The following is a 19,946-nucleotide window of genomic DNA, read 5'->3' on the forward strand; positions in this document are numbered from 1 at the left end:
TCACCTCAAGCATTTATGTTTGTCTGAAGGAACAAACCCCACCCCACCCCGTAGGCTGTTATGAGGATTGTTCCAACCCTCATAAAGCGAGATGAGCTCCGCAACCCCAGAGTTGGTCACGACTGGACCTAAAGGTCAGGAGTCCCTTTAACTTTTAAGGATATTTGGGGAAGGAGCAGAGAAGCCTGTTGCCCTGGCTTCTGCGAAGAGAATTGAGTTCTTGAATCTGGTCCTGTATGTTCCATTTTAAGGATTTAAATTTTATTTGCATGGTAGTACGTATATCCATACATTCCAAATGTCACGGCCCTTGCCATAGTGAATGGAAAGGGAACCAAAGAACAAAAGAGCATATGCTCCAAACACATGGATTACTCTACATTTTTATATCTTCTTGGATAATCGTCCTGTTTTCCTGGCTTGATTCATTTTGCTGTGTAATGAGCATGCTAATGTTCAGTGTCACTGAATAGCTTTTAAAGAGACCTAGTCACAAGGAATTGGATAATCAGCTCCCATAATGGTCTTTTCTCTATAATCAAGCGGTACATGAATTTTATGAAATAAATAAATAATGAAATTCTGTCTAGGGGGAAAAAATCAGTGATGGCTGTGATAAACCTTTTGATTTTATTCTAGAGGAAATATTTTATTTCCTTTTGAATATTCACACCAACTCACACAAGCGTAGCATGACCGTAGAGCTCTGTTTTTATTTTCTGAAAGCCTTTTTTTTTTAAAAAAAAAAAAATCTTTTTAGCTCTCCTTGATAGATTTCATTACTTAGTCAGTTTTTAACCTTGCATAAATGTCAATGGAGCCTCACAATACAGTGGAGAAACAAGACTTGCGTTTTACAACAAAACTCACCTGGCTTCCCCTTCACTCTCTAGGAGAGGCAGCCAGCTGTACTTGTGGAGATTCTTCAATATGAGTGTGAATAGGGCTCTACTAACCTTTTAGTGTAGAGCTTTTTCATGTGGAATAATGAAGACGGTTATTTTTTGATGCTATCTGTCTTCATTTGTGTGTGTGTGGTGCTCTTTCACACTCGATGTCAAATGTACCTGTTTCCAGTGCTGTTTCATGTAGTCTCAGTTGGAAATAAGTTTGAAAATGGAGTGTTGTCTGCATTCCCACCCCCCTTGCAAAAACCAGAGTTATTATATTTGCTTTCACCCTTTGAAAAAGTTATTTCAGTCGCACGTTACAATACAGCCCTAGGAATTCTTTTTGAGTTGATTTTACGAAAATTGCTATGTAGTATTGTGACAGTAATTTTACACTGCACTTGCTAAATTTGACATTAAAATGTGTCTCGTAAGGCACTTATATTATCAGTTTTCAAAAAGTTTTCTGAGACAGAAGTGGAAAAAGCCTATTACACAAAAATACCCAATTGAAGTTACTTTTTCACTTCTCTAATGTTATGTTATGCTTATCGTTCCTGAGGCAGTGACTCAATCACTGAAATGACCGCGAGTATTTCTAACAGGGGCTTTCCATTCTGTGCTTTATCCTGCATTTCAAAGTGCATTTTAAATATGTAGCTTAATTATTTGCATGAGATTGATTATAGAGTCTACAGAAGTGTCGATGCCAGAAAAAACCCTGTCGTATAATGGTAGACTTCTCACAAGTGCAACACATCCATGAATATCTGTGCAGAAGAAAAATACACTGAATTCAACAGGACTTACTGCGACTTGTGTGTGCATATGATTGCAACACTAGACACCTTTACCAATGCTGCAACTAACAATGAATATTTATTTTGTAGCTGCACAGTGCAGTAGGCATAATAATAACAATAATAGTAATAATAGTAATAATAGTAATAATAATAATAATAATAATAATAATAATAATAATAATATTTTATTTATACCCCGCTCTTCCCGATTTAAAAACCGGGCTCAGGGTGGCTAGCAGCATATATAAAACATTGATTAAAATGCGACTTAAAAACAACATAAAATACAATATAAAATGCAGCAATATCAATAAAATTCTAAAATTCAGGGGTAATTTTTTTTCTTGGGGGGGGCAGTCAGTAGACATCAAATGATCACCAGGGCTAACTGGCCAAGTTGGTCCTACTTGGGCCAGCAAGGTAACCAGGGAAGAATTTAAATGTGGGGTCCCAGAAAGGGTTTCTTCATAGAAGAGGAAAGGGGAAAAGGGAATAGAGGTTCAGGCTAATTGAAATTGAAGGCCAGGTGGAATTGTTCTGTCTTACAGGCCCTGTGGAAGGAGATCAAGTCCTGCAGGGCCCTAGTCTCGTGGGACGGAGCATTCCACCAGGTCGGAGCCATCACTGAAAAAGCCCTGGCCCTGGTGGAAGATAGCCTGGCTTCCTTAGGGCATGTGCTCAGTATGGTCTTATGTAGGGGTGCCACGTTTCAAACAGTGAAAATCCTGACAGAAAGGTTGCTGAGCTTTTTTTAGCTCTGACCAAAGTTGTTTGAGCTGTTTTGGCAAAAATGCTGGTTTTGAGCCATTTTTACGGAATATTGGCACAAACGGCACTGCCAACACGGGCTGCCATGCTTCCAGATTTTCCCATACATTTTTTTTTTAACGATTTCTGCCCGGACACTGCTGCTGACTGCAGTATTCTATATATTTCCAGGAAATGGCTATCCTAGTCTTATGTAGTTGTGTGTCCAACTTTCAAAAGCAAAATATTAGCTAGTGCAACTTTAACCATGTATAGTACAGCATGATTCACTTTCCTACTGCGCCTTGTGGTGGTTAGCCTCCAACCTGTTGAATGCAGACATCAGCACAGTGTTTAGAAAGGCAAGTGCTTAGGAAATATTGCCATGAATTTATTGATAAACAGTCTCATAGTTCTTCCCGTGGAGGAGGTGCTATTTGGGCCACATGGGTCACAGTTTGGCTACATCTGTATAGTTTGGCCTGAAGAACCAATCCTCCTTGTCCCAAGAAAATGACATGTTGGATGGTAGCAAGATGCTACACCTCACAGTGCTGCAATCAGGAAACATCATTCCCCTGCTGGCCAACCCAACTGCTGAAGAACCTCAACAGTCGGAAAATACATTGAGGTAGCCTTCGGAAGGCGCTCAGAGAAGGCTTGGATATATGAGCAGGTTGAGGCAGATTGCTCAGGTCCTGAGGAGAAGGAGCCCAAGAAGAAAATAAGCCAGGGAAATAAAGCATCTTAATGGCTCTTCTAACACAGGAAGAAAACCAGGCTGGGGTGACCAAGCTCCCTGATACTATCTTTGTAGCTGAGCATTTGTTCATGTTGGGGGTGGAGTGGGAAATATATATCTCATTTGCCCGGCCTGCCTTTCTTCTTATTGGCAAAAGAGATGCCAGACTTCTGTGTCTTATGACCCTCCTCCTCCTCCTCCTCTTCCTTCTTCCTCTCCTCCTCCTCCTCCTCCTCCTCCTCCTTTCAATTTATATCCTGCCATTTTTCAAGTCTCAAAGTTTAGTTTGCCTCATTTCTGCATCAGTTTGCACTTAAGAAGAAAGTACATAAAGGTTGTTGGCATTTTTGTGCATATTTCTTTTAATATACACATTTTTGTACATATTTTTGCACACATTTTTTATGCACAATTTTTTTTGGTTGGCCAGTCACATGAGAAAATTTGGAGAAGTAGGAATTTTGAAAGGTAGCTGTGCTTCGGTTATCCTATTGGTTCGGGAAGTGTGTATTTGACGGTCTCACACTGAGATGTGAACCATAATGAATTTTTGCTCTATGCTTGCAGACAACAGTGAAAGCAAATTGTTATGATAAGGAGGTCATCACTTGGGCTACCACAGAAAAAGTGTAGAAGGAATACGTAGAGAGGACTCTAGCTCAGTATCTGTGGTCTAAAGCACTGAGCCTCTTGGGCTTGCTGACCCAAAGGTCAGCAGTTCAAATCCTTGCGACGGGGTGAGCTCCCGTTGCTCTGTCCCAGATTCTGCTTAGCAGTTCGAAAACATACCAGTGCAAGTAGATAAATCGGTACCGCTGCAGCAGGAAGGTAAACAGCATTTCTGTGCGCTCTGGTTACCATCACAGTGTTCTGTTGCACCAGAAGCAGTTTAGCCACGCTGGCCACATGACCTGGAAAGCTGTCTGTGGACAAATGCTGGCTCCCTTGACCTGAAGTGCCTCACCCTATAGTTACCTTTGACTGGACCTACCATCCAGGGTTCATTTACCTTTACCTTTTTCCTAGTATCAGAGCACCTCTTATAAACAAAATAACTCAGAATTTGTATCCCTGGCACATTTTGTTAAGAGTCTGCATGATGAAACCCCTCAAAAGCAGAGAACTGTGTTGTGCATCTTATACTTTATTTTGAAAGTAATTTTTTTGAATATAAATTACATGTAAATAAATATAACATGCCATGAATTAATCTTTACATTAAAAAATAATTCAGACACATTTTCAAATGATTTTTACATACAGAAAATCTCTTACCATGTTAAGTGTTTGTATTCTAATTATATGCTTAATAATTTTACTGCTGCAGTAAAAAATACTGTGTTTTACTGCTAATTTGCTACTGCTAAAAATAGGATTGTGCAAGGAAAGTTGTGGGAGACTTTTAACTATAATTATGGGAATAAATCTTGGTATATAAAAATCAGCATTTAGCTCCATTTGAAATGCTGTGTAAGGATTTCCCAAGATACAAAGTTGTTGAAAAGTTCTTGACTGTAGAGTGTCATTGACAGATTAACTTGTTTGTTCAGTAATTTATCTGCATTATTACATGTGCCATAGTGTTGGGGTGCATATGTATTTATAGTGCTCAGTGTTCATAATACTTGTATGTACATGAATGCAGTGACCATCGCCATGTAATGGCTTGTACTACAAGATTTTTATAAGCAGAGTTAAGATTCAGACCTACTGTTTTATGAAGATACTTGTATCCATTGAAGACTCACACTGGAGAAAGGCATTTTTTGTTAATTTTCCCAGCCATCTATAGATCCCAGCACCACACCCCAAGCTTTTCTGGAGAGTTCCAAGCAGATTTTAGGGGAAAGGAGGATGAAAAGTCAAGTTAGTGGAGTTCTGCTCCAGGCAAATCAGACCCAACCTATGATATTGTGGCAGTGCTTTCATTATTGAATCCAATAACTCTGATAATGTGTTGTTAATGGAATCATATAGGAGGGTAGACATATTTTACATCAGTACTATGCGATTCAGTACTATGAGATCAGTACTATGAGATTTTACATCAGTACTATGAGGGACGCGGGTGGCGCTGTGGGTAAAACCTCAGCGCCTAGGACTTGCCGATCGCATGGTTGGCGGTTCGAATCCCCGCGGCGGAGTGAGCTCCCATTGTTCGGTCCCAGCTCCTGCCCACCTAGCAGTTCGAAAGCACCCTCCAGTGCAAGTAGATAAATAGGTACCGCTTTATAGCGGGAAGGTAAACGACGTTCTGTGTGCTGCTCTGGTGCCGGTTCACCGGAGCAGCTTCGTCACGCTGGCCACATGACCCGGAAGTGTCTGCGGACAGCGCTGGCTCCCGGCCTCTAGAGTGAGATGAGCGCACAACCCTAGAGTCTGTCAAGACTGGCCCGTACGGGCAGGGGTACCTTTACCTTTACCTTACTATGAGATTCCAGGTATGTGCAATCGTGATATTGTATCACCCTAGTCAAGTCTAATTGTAAATACAGTGTTAACCTTAGATGCTAAAATGAAAAATACTAAAAAAATTAAACAAGGAGAGTATGTAGCTTTCGAGTTCATTGAGTGTATGTGTATTGTAATTGCATATGTTCTTGCAGTTCTTGAAGTGCTTGTTTGACCTTATTCTTTGTTTTTAAAAAGTGTACCAGTTACAATTCACTGGGAACAAAAAAATGCAAATCCTCAATTCTATGTAATCATGTATTGGTCCAATGTGCTACTGAGTTGTCCTCATCTACGAGGCTCTATGAGGTTATAGCCTTCACACACAAACAATAAAAGAGTTTTCTAGATTCGAGTCTAAATTTAGAAAATATGTATAAATCTCATTGGTTATAGTTTTGCTTTTGTTCATTATCTTGATCAGTATAGCTAATTAAATCATCAATGGATTGGACTGATTCCCTTACTTACAGCACTCACGCCTGGTCTCCCAGTGACATTTGGTTCATTTTAGTTCTTTGTGCAGCTCGACATTATAAATTTGGACTCCCATCAAGAAACGAAATCATGGCCAAGGATTGCAAGTCCCTGGCGTTCACCAAAGCAGAAGTTGGATTATGGTAACCCATGGATGTGCACTCTCCTGAAAACTGCTGCTTGTGAGATATGCTTCAGTAAAGTAGAAACAATAGCAACTAGACTGTGGCTAATTAGCACTTCCCCGTAACAGGGACCTTGCTATAGCAACATGACTTTGGGGGGCATATTACCATTTAATTGGGATTAGTTTTGTATTGTTTTTGTTTTTTGTTTCTTAAGGAGGATCACAGAATGTTCATATTTTTACAGATATATACAGTGGTACCTCGTGTTGCATAACCTCCAGGTTACGGAATCTTTGGGTTACGGCCACAGCAAACCCAGAAGTTTATACTTCCAGGTTTTGCCGCTCACGTATGTGCAGAAGCGCTCTATCGTGCCGCATGTATGCACAGAAGCGGCGCCTCTAGTTACAGATTTATCAGGGTGCGCATGGCACCCCAAAACGAATTAAACCTGTAACCAGAGGTACCACTGTATATGGATGTCTATACATCCATCAGCTTAGGGTTTTGCAAAAGGCATTGCCTGGAAGCAAACCAAACCTGAACTGTACCATGCATTGCCATATAAACAAAGGGTTTTCGTTGGCATTAGTGGAACTTTTTGTTGGAATCCTTCTGTCTTGGGAGACAATGGAGGATTGCACCTTTGGGGGTGAAGACAAGCTGTTGGAGAGTTGTGATTCAAGGACCCGCCACCCGCTTGAGGATAAGAAAGACACATGGACACGGTATATTAGGTTAATGGGCTAAAAAAGGCCACAACTTTATTGATTACAGCATGTGAGAGGTATTGGTTTAGGCATTGGATAGGTCATAGTTATTTGATGTATCAGAACAAACAAGTTTTATTCCAAAATTGTGATTCAGAGTGGGTGCTGTTGTATTATTAATTTAATATATGGTATTTATTTATTTTAGATAACCTATACTTTCCTTTCCCAAAATGAAGTGGATTTTCCACAATCACATTGAAATTAACAATTTTATATAATTCTTTCCTGTAAAAGATCTTTGGACTTTTTAAGCTATTCACTGATCGATGAAGTGCCAGCCTCTTTTCCCAAGTGAATTAGAAATTTGATTGTGACTGAGACTCTATAATACAATCTGCTATCTCTCTCAATAGTAAGAAATAATAAAAGCAAAATCACAATATGGAGTTGCCATTAACAGCTGACCTATGTTCAGTAGAGCCATGTAATTGAATAATACAGTTTATGAAGAGAGTGAATTATTAGAAGAAATGGAATTTAAGAGTAGCAAAATGATAAGGCAGCTCTGGATGAGTGTAAAAATAATTCTACAATCCAGGTGTGGATGGAGGGTGAGAGAGAATTCTGTCTTTGATCCCCGTGGGCTAGTTACATCCCTTAGCCATAACGATTTTGAAGGTCCATTACGACAAATATAAATAACTGCAAAGCATTTCTTTGTTGATGGTGACACAATTTCACAGGTAAAAGGCAATCAGGATGAAATTATATTCTTCACATTTAAGTTACACACCAGCAAAATGCGACAGACACAGATAAAAGTAAGATATGGGCGCAGATAGGGTGCGCATCAGAATAGTAATTTTGATTTTCAAAATGGAGATTTTGAAAGTCTCCATTCTACTTTTTATGCAGACTAGTAATCTTTGAAGCATAGTAACCAGAGTGCACACACATACCTTTCTTTTTACAGTAGTCATAAAAATACACACATTGGTTGGTGAATATAATAGTGTTACAAAAGTCCCATACCCCTGCCAAGCAGTGGCCAGAGCGCATGAGGTCACAGGCGCACACACAGGGTCTGTGTCCCTTTGGAGAATAGAAGGCAGTGTGGAGACTGTCGTGCTTTAAGAAATAGGGTTTATTCGCCTATTTACACCCTCGGTCTGCATGGAGGGGCCCAGATCTTACAGCATGGCCCAAAGCATTGCAGGCAGTCCTTCTTTCCTCCTCACCAAGATGGATCTCCCCCTTCTTCTTCCTCCTCCTCCTTCCCAGAAGTCCCTTGCTCTCCCCCAGAGCAGTTACCCTGGCAAACTTCCAAATCTCCAGTCTCTGGTCATATCAGGGGCAAGGAGTTGTTGACCATCCTCAATGGCTCTCTATTGTAATGCAAACCGCTCTGCTCTTCCCTTGGCCAGCCAGACTGGTTTGCCCAGGAATCTCTTGTCTGGCACAGCCCCACAGTTTTATGTTTTTTTAAATCTATATCCCAATCAAAATCCTAGAATTTAGGGGGATCCCTCCTACTTCTAGAACGATAATAAGGCTAACACTGTTCAAACTTCCATTCTCAACACCAGAATCTTAGAAAAACCTAAAGGAAATAAAAGAGGAATAAGAAAAACCAATGGGCAGACTTTACAGCTAAACAGACATTTGGCAAAACTGATTGTCATCCAAAGAACAGAAGATTGTGTTCTTCTAAAACCTGCTTGGCTTTTAGAAAGCTCCCCAAACTAGGAAGGTTTCTTGGGCTTGAATCAAAACTACACCATAGAAGAAAATTAAATTAAAGCCTTTACAGAAAACTATTTCATACCCAGGGGATGTGGGTGGCACTGTGGTCTAAACCACTGATGGGAAGCTTGCCGATGGGAAGGTCGGTCGTTCGAATCCCCGTGATGAGGTGAGCTCCCGTTGCTCAGTCCCAGCTCCTGCCAACCTAGCAGTTCAAAAGCATGTCAGTGCAAGTAGATAAATAGGTACCACTCCAGTGGGAAGGTAAACAGTGTTTCCGTGTTCTGCTCTGGTTTCGCCAGAAGCGGCTTAGTCATGCTGGCCACATGACCCGGAAAACTGTATGCGGACAAACGTTGGCTCCCTTGGCCAGTAAAGCGAGATGAGCGCCGCAACCCCAGAGTCGTTCACGACTGGACTAAACTGTCAGGGGCCCTTTATCGTTTATCTCATACCCAAAGCTGGACTCCAAATGCACACTTACCACTAAAATGGAAAGCAAGAGATCTCTATTTTGTCTGTGTGAATTTTGTATTCACTTCCTTTCCCACTGGCCTTCAATGCTTCCAGCAGCAACTCAAGCATCTTTGTGATTGTTTCTGTGTGCAAAATACAGGCTAGGTGGGCAAGGACTTATTTTTCTCCCTCTAACCCAGGTATAATGGTTTTCCTGTTTGAAAACATCTAGATTCAGTGCCATATGCTGCAGAGAGCTGCAGCTTAGTTATAGGCTGAAACCCTAGCATCTCCAGGTAGGATCAGGAAAGATCCATTTCTAAGATGCTAGACAGCTGTCTGCAGTCAGTGTAGACTAGAGGTATTCATTGCAGTGCCCCCAGATGCTGTTGGACTCCCATCAACCCCACCTACCATGGCCAGTGATCAAGGATGAAGGGAATTTACAGTCAAACAATATCTAGAGGGCACCATGTTGGTTACCCTGGGTGTTGAACAGGAATGGGGAAGTTCAAGTGGAGGAAGGCTTTTCACCTTGTCTATCCATCCTTTGGGACTCTCCCAAGGCCACAGCTTCTCCTCAGGCCACATTCCTCACTCCTGCTTGGCGTCATCCTTGTGTAGCTTTGCCTGGCTGGAGTTGAGATTCTGTCTCTTGGTTCCTTGCATGTGTTTGTGTGCAGAAGCCCCATCTTTTGTGGAGCTAGAATGTAACCTACTGAACAAAGGTAAGATCCAGTGATTCTTTTCTACAAAAGGAGGTACTGGAACTCACCGTGAATGCCTCCCTTGTTCTCTTACAATGGCAATGGTGCCCACCTGAGAGGTGCCAGAACTGAATTCCGGCAAGTTTCACCTGAAAAAAAGTCCCGGTAAGCTCCATTCGCTTTGGACACTGTCAACATCACTTTGCCTTGAGCTCCATCCAGCCCCAGCATGCAGCTCCTGGAAGGAATGTGTCCTTGAGATGACAAAAGTCCCCTCACCAGTGAAGACAATAAATAGTTAGGGAAACTTTCAAACTTCCAAACTGCTGCTTATGGTTCTTTTAAAAATTACCCAGAAATCCATTCAGCTAAGAGGGGAAGATTATGTTCTCCCTCTCCCTCTCACTACAAGAGATGAGGACAGGGATGTTTCACCATGGCTGTAATGACATGGATATGACATGGGTTCCTGGAGTCAGATAATGGCACCCGCCATCACCAGAGGCCTTAAGGGATGTAATATGTTAATTAAACAATCTTGCCATTTTGTTCTTAAAGCACAAGGGAAATCTTTTCATAAATTAAAAAGGTGCCATCATATTTCATCTCCCTTTGGATTACATGATATAAGTTAATTCTGTCCTTTGTATTTAATTGCAAAAATCAACAAAACACGAGGGCCATATGTTTTCTAACTTAGCTTAAATGTCATACACATGAAACTTCTTGCCTGCTGAGTTTTTCTTAACAGTTTTTTAACTTGCTGATTGTTCAGTGTGAAGACTGAAGAACCATTTAAAAGAACAAAAAATAATAATGCGGAACTGTATTATTTTCTTTTCACTGAGTTACCAAAATCAAACGCTTTTTCACTAGATAAACTTTGACAAGTAAAAAATGTTACCCTCGGAGCATGTTCCCTGGAAGGAGAACAGCAGTAGTTTACAATTCCAGTAAAATGTAACCCATCAAATTGTCCAAAATATAGTGCTCGCTTCGGCAGCACATATACCAAATTGTCCAAAATATATACTGATTGACCACTCAGATCAATTGCGGAGCTTGGCTGAAGTACCGTATTGGCTCGAATATAAGCTGCACCCGCAAATAAGCCACACCTTTAAAATTTGGCGGGTTGGGGGAGGCTTGGGAGCTGCGGATGGGATGGGTGGCATTGCCCTGAGCTTCTGGGCTGCTTCCGGAGGGGGGGGGAGGGAGCCATGCTGCTTTGCTGGTGGCACAAGGTCACGAATATAAGCCATACTTTAACTTTTCACTATAGGAATTTGGAAAAAAAAGTGTGGCTTATATTCGGGCCAATATGGTATATATAAATACTACAACACTGGGAAGAATCACACTTGGAATGTTCTATAGCCTTCCATAGAATTTGGAACAGTAGAATAGTGAGCAATAGCAGCTGCTGTCATGGGGGTCTCTGCACTCTCCCCTGGTCTCCCAGAACACAGAGAGACGTGAAGAAGACGGAGCAATGAGAGACAAGGTGATGTAGCCTTAGACTGCTGGGGAAGGAACCAGATAAGAGCCTTATAGAGCCGTGGGAAGGTAGGGACCGTCAGTCCTCTCAACTGCCTCATTGGGCAGGACCTACTGTCATCACTAGGCCTGCACTGTTTAGGTTTCTTTGGATAACAAATTAACTTTGCAGACAGTGGTGCTTTATTTATTTATTTATTTATTGCTGACCTACTCCTGAGTCCAGCTCCTGACAGGTAGGCAGGAACTAGTTCAGGTTTAGAACCACAGTCCTCTGGTTTATTTTGTATTCCGTTCTGCCTTTATGTCTGCTTTCCATCTACATTTTATTTCTCATAAAGTGCTGACCACTGAAATGTGTGTACTTAATCTCAAACTTAATCCATTCCGGAAGTCCGTTTGATTCCCGAAATGTTCGAAAACCAAGGCACGGCTTCCGATTGGCGCAGGCGCCCCGGAAACAATAGCCGACAGCCGCATCGGATGTTCAGCTTCCAAAAAATGTTCGGAAACTGGAACACTTACTTCTGGGTTTTTGCCATTTGGGAGCCAATTTGTTCGTCAACTAAGCCATTTGAGAACCAAGGTTCCACTGTATTTGCCAAACTTAGGATTCTAGAATCCCCACATGTGTATAGAATCCAGTCTACTGAAACCAGCACGTTCTTCTGAGCTCTGGGAGAGACCTGGGGAGCATGGCCTGCCTTTACACTCTGAGTAACTTATAAGGGAACCATCCGGGAAATGCAGGGTGAGTTGGTCTCAGAATTGCTTGTCTTTAGGAAGTTGGGAGTAGTCTGCCAGGGCAATGAACATGCTGCTTTGATCTCTGCAGTGGGATAAGGCAGCTGAAAGTTAGCTCTTCTTTTCCCAGCAAGTTGTGTGCAAGATTTAACCAAGGGGTGCTGGGTGCATTGGCCTTTTGAAAACGGTAACTGCTTTGGGAGCATCCCCAACTGCCCATCCTTGTTTCTGGATCTGTAGGTGACCAAAAAGGAGATGGGGTGGCAACAACTACCGTATAGTAAAGCAGAGAGCCAGTGTGGTGTAGTGGTTAAGAGTGGTGGACTCGTAATCTGGTGAACCAGGTTTGCTTCCCCGCTCTTCAACATGCAGCTGCTGGGTGACCTTGGGCTAGTCACACTTCTCTGAAGTCTCTCAGCCTCACTCACCTCGCAGAGTGTTTGTTGTGGGGGAGGAAGGGAAAGGAGATTGTTAGCCGCTTTGACTTCTGGTAGTGATAAAGCGGGATATCAAATCCAAACTCTACTTCTTCTTGCAGTTTGACAAGGAAAGCTCTCCCCAACATCACAACAAAACCTAGATGTGGAAGTTCACTTTTCACCTAAGTACAGCCAGAGCAAATTGTGCACTAATTAGGGCAGCTATGATAAGACAAACAGAGGTGTCTTTTCCCCCCTCTTTCAAACCTTGCTAAGTTATAGCTGATATATTTTCTTGCTGATCTTGGAGGATGGATAACTTTATCTGGTGGGTGGTCTCGTATGTGACACAGAGAGGGAAGTTCCATCCAAAAAAATAAGCTATAATAATAACCGTTTGGGATTAGCCTTGGAGACCTATAAATCTTTCATAGCTCAACAGCTCTAGAGAGAGTGATTTCTTTTAAGTAGCCTCATGATTAATAGCAACTTTGTTCTGCTATGAGAACAGGGAAACACATTTTTAAAAGGCTTAATGCTACGACAAACTAAAAGAACTTAATCTAATATAATGGTTACAATTTGGCACAGTCACACAACTTAGCAGTGGGCATGGAAATGCACATATAGGCCAGGATCCAAGCAAGCTCCGGAGGGGTTTGGTTGCCCCCCGCCCCCGCCCAAACAGCAACTCCATATGCCTCATGCCAAATTGCAAACGGAGTTTGACACCAAATGTTGAAAGCAGTTTGAGATATGGCAAGAAGATCAGCTGTTTCAAGGGGGAGGAGGGTGTCAGGAATCTCACTGGGTATGCTGAAGCCTTTGGGCATACCCTAAGTAGCTCTTTGGATCAAAGCCACGAATTGCATGGAATGGAAAGATGTCAGGCTTGAACTCTTGAACTTTATTAAATATAGCACATTTATATGAAATTGCCTAAAGGGATAATATCCTTTTACTCAGCATGCTTTTAATTCCCTACAAGTATTTATTTATTTATGCTAGGGAGTATATTTCCAGTAGCCTCAAGATAACATATATTGTGCAGACCATCTTTCCTTAAATCAACGTATTTTGATAGTCAAGACTGTACTGTAAAAGCATTATTTCTTTGTAGATTTGAATCCATTACCAGTTTCATGTAATCAGCACTTATGATTGAGGCTGATCTGACCAGTCTCTTACTGAGATTTGGACTGTGCTTGACCTTCTAAGCATTCTGTATTTTTACAGAATTATTGTGGTATCAGTTGCTAAGCTTAAGTTTTGATGTGAACGAACACAAAATTTTGTATTCATTGTAGCTAATGATGTTGTTGTTGTTTAGTCGTTTAGTCGTGTCCGACTCTTCGTGACCCCATGGACCAGAGAACGCCAGGCACTCCTGTCCTCCACTGCCCCCCACAGCTTGGTCAGACTCATGCTGGTAACCTCGAAAACACTATCCAACCATCTCGTCCTCTGTCGCCCCCTTCTCCTTGTGCCCTCCATCTTTCCCAACATCAGGGTCTTCTCCAGGGAGTCTTCTCTTCTCATGAGGTGGCCAAAGTACTGGAGCCTCAGCTTCACAATCTGTCCTTCCAGTGAGCACTCAGGGCTGATTTCCTTCAGAATGGAGAGGTTTGATCTTCTTGCAGTCCATGGGACTCTCAAGAGTCTCCTCCAGCACCATAATTCAAAAGCATCAATTCTTCGGCGATCAGCCTTCTTTATGGTCCAGCTCTCACTTCCATACATCACTACTGGGAAAACCATAGCTTTAACTATACGGACCTTTGTTGGCAAGGTGATGTCTCTACTTCTCAAGATGCTGTCTAGGCCTGTCATTGCCCTTCTCCCAAGAAGCAGGCGTCTTTTAATTTCGTGGCTGCTGTCACCATCTGCAGTGATCATGGAGCCCAAGAAAGTAAAATCTCTCACTGCCTCCATTTCTTCCCCTTCTATTTGCCAGGAGGTGATGGGACCAGTAGCCATGATCTTCGTTTTTTTGATGTTGAGCTTCAGACCATATTTTGCACTCTCCTCTTTCACCCTCAATAAAAGGTTCTTTAATTCCTCCTCACTTTCTGCCATCAAGGTTGTGTCATCTGCATATCTGAGGTTGTTGATATTTCTTCCGGCAATCTTAATTCCGGCTAGGGATTCATCCAGCCCAGCCTTTCGCATGATGAATTCTGCATATAAGTTAAATAAGCAGGGAGACAAAATGCAGCCTTGTCGTACTCCTTTCCCAATTTTGAACCAGTCAGTTGTTCCATATCCAGTTCTAACTGTAGCTTCTTGTCCCACATAGAGATTTCTCAGGAGACAGATGAGGTGATCAGGCACTCCCATTTCTTTAAGAACTTGCCATAGTTTGCCATGGTCGACACAGTCAAAGGCTTTTGCATAGTCAATGAAGCAGAAGTAAATGTCTTTCTGGAACTCTCTAGCTTTCTCCATAATCCAGCGCATGTTTGCAATTTGGTCTCTGGTTCCTCTGCCTCTTCTAAATCCAGCTTGCACTTCTGGGAGTTCTCGGTCCACATACTGCTTGAGCCTTCCTTGTAGAATTTTAAGCATAACCTTGCTAGCGTGAGAAATTAGTGCAATTGTGCGATAGCTGGAGCATTCTTTGGCACTGCCCTTCTTTGGGATTGGGATGTAGACTGATCTTCTCCAATCTTCTGGCCACTGCTGAGTTTTCCAAACTTGCTGGCATATTGAGTGTAGCACCTTAACAGCATCATCTTTTAAAATTTTAAATAGTTCAGCTGGAATACCATCACTTCCACTGGCCTTGTTATTTGCAGTGCTTTCTAAGGCCCATTTGACTTCACTCTCCAGGATGTCTGGCTCAAGGTCAGCAACCACACTACCTGGGGTATATGAGACATCCGTTTCTTTCTGGTATAATTCCTCTGTGTATTCTTGCCACCTCTTCTTGATGTCTTCTGCTTCTGTTAGGTCCTTTCCACTTTTGTCCTTTATTATGGAAATCTTTGTACGAAATGTTCCTTTCATATCTCCAATTTTCTTGAACAGATCTCTGGTTCTTCCCATTCTATTGCTTTCCTCTATTTCTTTGCATTGCTTGTTTAAGAAGGTCTTCTTGTCTCTCCTTGCTATTCTTTGGAAATCTGCATTCAATTTCCTGTATGTTTCACGATCTCCCTTGCATTTTGCTTGCCTTCTCTCCCCCGCTATTTGTAAGGCCTCATTGGACAGCCACTTTGCTTTCTTGCATTTCCTTTTCATTGGGATGGTTTTCGTTGCTGCCTCCTGTATAATGTTACGAGCCTCCATCCATAGTTCTTCAGGCACTCTGTCCACCAAATCTAAATCCTTAAACCTGTTCCTCACTTCCACTGTGTATTCATAAGGGATTTGACTTAGATTGTATCTTACCGGCCCAGTGGTTTTTCCTACTTTCTTCAGTTTAAGCTTGAATTTTGCTATAAGAAGCTGATGATCTGAGCCACAGTCAGCTCCAGGTCTTGTTTTTGCTGACTGTATAGAGCTTCTCCATCTTTGGCTGCAGAGAATATAATCAATCTGATTTCGATGCTGCCCATCTGGTGATGTCCATGTGTAGAGTCGTCTCTTGTGTTGTTGGAAAAGCGTGTTTGTGATGACCAGCTTGTTCTCTTGACAGAACTCTATTAGCCTTTGCCCTGCTTCGTTTTGATCTCCAAGGCCAAACTTGCCAGTTGTTCCTTTTATCTCTTGACTCCCTACTTTAGCATTCCAATCCCCTATAATGAGAAGAACATCCTTCTTTGGTGTCACTTCTATAAGGTGTTGTAAGTCTTCATAGAATTGGTCAATTTCAGTTTCTTCAGCACCAGTAGTTGGTGCATAAACTTGGATTACTGTGATGTTAAAAGGTCTGCCTTGGATTCGTATCGAGATCATTCTATCATTTTTGAGATTGCATCCCAGTACAGCTTTTGCCACTCTTTTGTTGACTATGAGGGCCACTCCATTTCTTTTACGGGTTTCTTGCCCACAGTAGTAGATATGATGGTCATCCGAACTGAATTCACCCATTCCCGTCCATTTTAGTTCACTGATGCCCAGGATGTCAATATTTATTCTTGCCATCTCATTTTTCACCACCTCCAACTTACCCATGTTCATGGTTCTTACATTCCAGGTTCCTATGCAATATTTTTCTTTACAGCATTGGACTTTCCTTTCGCTTCCAGGCATATCCGCAACTGAGCGTCCTTTCGGCTTTGGCCCAGCCGCTTCATCAGCTCTGGATCTACTTGTACTTGCCCTCCGCTCTTCCCCAGTAGCATGTTGGACGCCTTCCGACCTGAGGGGCTCATCTTCCAGCGTCATAACTTTTATATGCCTGTTGTCTTTGTCCATGGAGTTTTCTTGGCAGGGATACTGGAGTGGCTTGCCGCTTCCTCCTCCAGGTGGATCACGTTTGGTCAAAACTCTCCACTATGACCTGTTCATCTTGGGTGCCCTGCTCGGCATAGTTCATAGCTTCTCTGAGTTCTTCAAGCCCCATCGCCACGGCAAGGCAGTGATCCATGAAGGGGTAGCTAATGATAGTTGTATAATAATAATAATAATAATAATAATAATAATAATAATAATAGACATATATTGGGGTTGTAGAAGCAGAACTAACAAAACAAAACATCCTTCACAGTTTGCTAACGTTGCATTTTAAGTTGTCGTGACCTTCCCTGGGACCTTGGGGTGAAAGGCAAGTAATTGATGATGATGATGATGATGATGATGATATTACATAGAGTGTATCATCATTAATCCCTGAGTGGCTGCAAAACTAACTCTTGTCTGCTTCCTATAGACAACCTGGATAGAGATAAATAAAAAGGCAATTACTTGAACAAAATGCTGGTGGGGGGATGTTTATTTTAATTGACCATGTTGTTTCAATTTCAGATATTAATAAAGGCTGAGACATGCAACAAGCCTGTCTGAGCAGAACATTAAGTCTGGCTTCAAGAGGTTCACAGACTGGATAAAGTGTTGCTCATATATGTGGCTTGAGAACGTAATGTTAATTATTTAAATACAAGGTTCCTTCATTCAATCTCTGGGTGGCCCCTGTTGGGTTTTGGCTGTCAATTTCATTAAAAGAATTTGTAGCATTGCAGGAATAGGATTTTTCAATGAAAAGCCTTAATAATTAAATAAACGCTACATGTTCGAAACACACTTTTCTGATGTTAATGCTGTATTCATTTATTCCCTAATGCTTAAAAAAATATTGCTGCATACTGCATTTCTTTGAGTGGGTTTATCCAACATAGATTTACATCATGCCTAGGCTAAATGACAAATAACCAAGCAACATTAGCATTAATCATTTCCATTCCTGAATTTACTTTCAAGGCATTGTTGCTGGATAAGTGACTTTTGCAATAAGCCAAGCATTTTTTTTGCTTCTGTGAATATCTGTTTATTTAAGCCATTTATAGAGTGTTTTGCTTCTGAATGTGACTTTTTGATAATTTTTTTTTTAGCTGCTGCATATGATATATATTTAAAAATATATTCAAGCACATTTTCAAACACCAAAGTAAGTTACTTTTTTTAAAAAAAGTGTATAAGCTGTGAATCAAGGGCATTTAAAAGTTAAAGGAATGAAGCTTTATTCAGGAGCTAATTATATAAATCGCATTGGAAACTAGCGCAGCTCATCTAGTCATGCAGGGCACTCAGATTATTACTATTACTACTACTACTACTACTACTACTACTATTAGATGGGGACTGCTGCTTATTAGAAATTATTACTATTACTATTATTGTTGTTGTTGTTAGATGGGGACTGCTGGTTATTAGAGACTTTGCTTGCACTATATTCCATGGCTAACCTCAGAGAATACTTATAGATACAGTGGTACCTTGGGTTACATATGCTTCAGGTTACAGACTCTTCTAACCCAGAAATAGTAACTTGGGTTAAGAACTTTGCTTCAGGATGAGAACAGAAATCGTGCTCTGGCGGTGCGGCGGCAGCAGAGGCCCCATTAGCTAAAGTGGTGCTTCAGGTTAAGAACAGTTTCAGGTTAAGAACAGGTGTCTGGAATGAATTAAGTACTTAACTGTAATCTAACCTAGAGGTTATCAGAGCACAGGCGATAGAAATTAGGCTAACCCTGTCCACATACCCTTTTTTTCAGTTAGGTACTCAGAACTGTGCAACTATAGACTGTGCAACTGAGTCTCCTGGGTATAGGGTGGTATGTAAATTTAAATAACAATGATAATGATAATGATGACGACAGCACACAGGGAAAGAAGAGAGGGAATGTTCTATCTGAGAATCTGAAACGCTTGCCCTGACGAAACAGCCACCTGTGCTCAACATTCAATTCCCTACTTACTTTGAAATATTTTCCATTTTTAAATCATTGGAGCCTACATATGAAACAAATGGAAGGTTGAGGTTCAAAAGTATAAACATAGAAAGTTCATGAATAGTTTTAAATGGCACTCAGTTTTAGGATGAATTCTCTTTATTTCTAGTATAAAAACATTTATGATATAGCACAGCATATCTGGGTTTGTTTTATTTTAATTGATCACATATGAACAGGAGGATTATGCAAACTTGCAATCATTTAAGAATAGCTTTCAGTATGCTATAGTAAATATTTTAAAATGGTAAAAACCACGATATATTAAATAATTCCAGAAAGACATGCAAATCAGACTTGATTTTTAATTTTTAATTTGAAAACCCACAAGCTCTTCCTTGCATGTGAATTAAGTATGAAAATATTTGAAACAGCCAGGACTTTTGAATGAAGATTGATTCCTTATACACTGATGAAATACCTACTATTCACTTGGGCCTTCAGGAACTTAGTGTCCCAGGGACTGAATAACTGTAAATATGATAATGTACTGTAGATTTTAGGAATAGTAGTGTTTTTATTTATTTTATTTTATTGTGAAACATTTTGTAATGGTATTTTATGTTGTACACCACCCTGGGCCCATTTGGTATGAAAAGTTATTTAGAAATAATACTATTTATAATAGTAATAAAGGTAAAGGTAAAGGGACCCCTGACCATTAGGGTCCAGTTGTGGCCGACTCTGGGGTTGTGGCGCTCATCTCGCTTTATTGGCCGAGGAAGCCGGTGTACAGCTTCCGGGTCATGTAGCCAGCATGACTAAGCCGCTTCTGGTGAACCAGAGCAGCGCACGGAAACGCCGTTTACCTTCCCACCGGAGCGGTACCTATTTATCTACTTGCACTTTGATGTGCTTTCGAACTGCTAGGTTGGCAGGAGCAGGGACTGAGCAATGGGAGCTCACCCCGTCATGGGGATTCGAATTGCCGACCTTCTGATCGGCAAGTCCTAGGCTCTGTGGTTTAACCCACAGCGCCACCCGCATCCCTTAATAACAGTAATTGTAGTTATTATTATAATGATAGCAGCATTGGC

At 41.4% G+C, this 19,946-nt stretch overlaps 1 protein-coding gene and 2 long non-coding RNA genes across 28 annotated transcripts in view; 2 read left to right on the plus strand and 1 right to left on the minus strand.

The window, feature by feature from the left end:
• The window catches only part of PTPRD (protein tyrosine phosphatase receptor type D), a 1,166,566-nt gene that overhangs the window by 872,467 nt on the left and 274,153 nt on the right, over positions 1 to 19,946 (plus strand). The gene's annotated exons all lie outside the window — the stretch shown is intronic.
• LOC307206655 overlaps positions 1 to 19,946 on the minus strand; it is a 386,119-nt gene that overhangs the window by 15,685 nt on the left and 350,488 nt on the right. The window lies entirely within an intron of this gene.
• Positions 11,177 to 17,701, plus strand: LOC307206582. Its single transcript, XR_013834378.1, has 3 exons — positions 11,177 to 11,361; positions 12,637 to 12,759; positions 17,426 to 17,701. It is a non-coding gene; the product is annotated as an uncharacterized lncRNA (long non-coding RNA).

This window comes from Podarcis cretensis, assembly GCF_951804945.1.
Source record: "Podarcis cretensis genome assembly, chromosome: 17".
In the NCBI taxonomy this organism is placed as follows: Eukaryota; Metazoa; Chordata; class Lepidosauria; order Squamata; family Lacertidae; genus Podarcis; species Podarcis cretensis.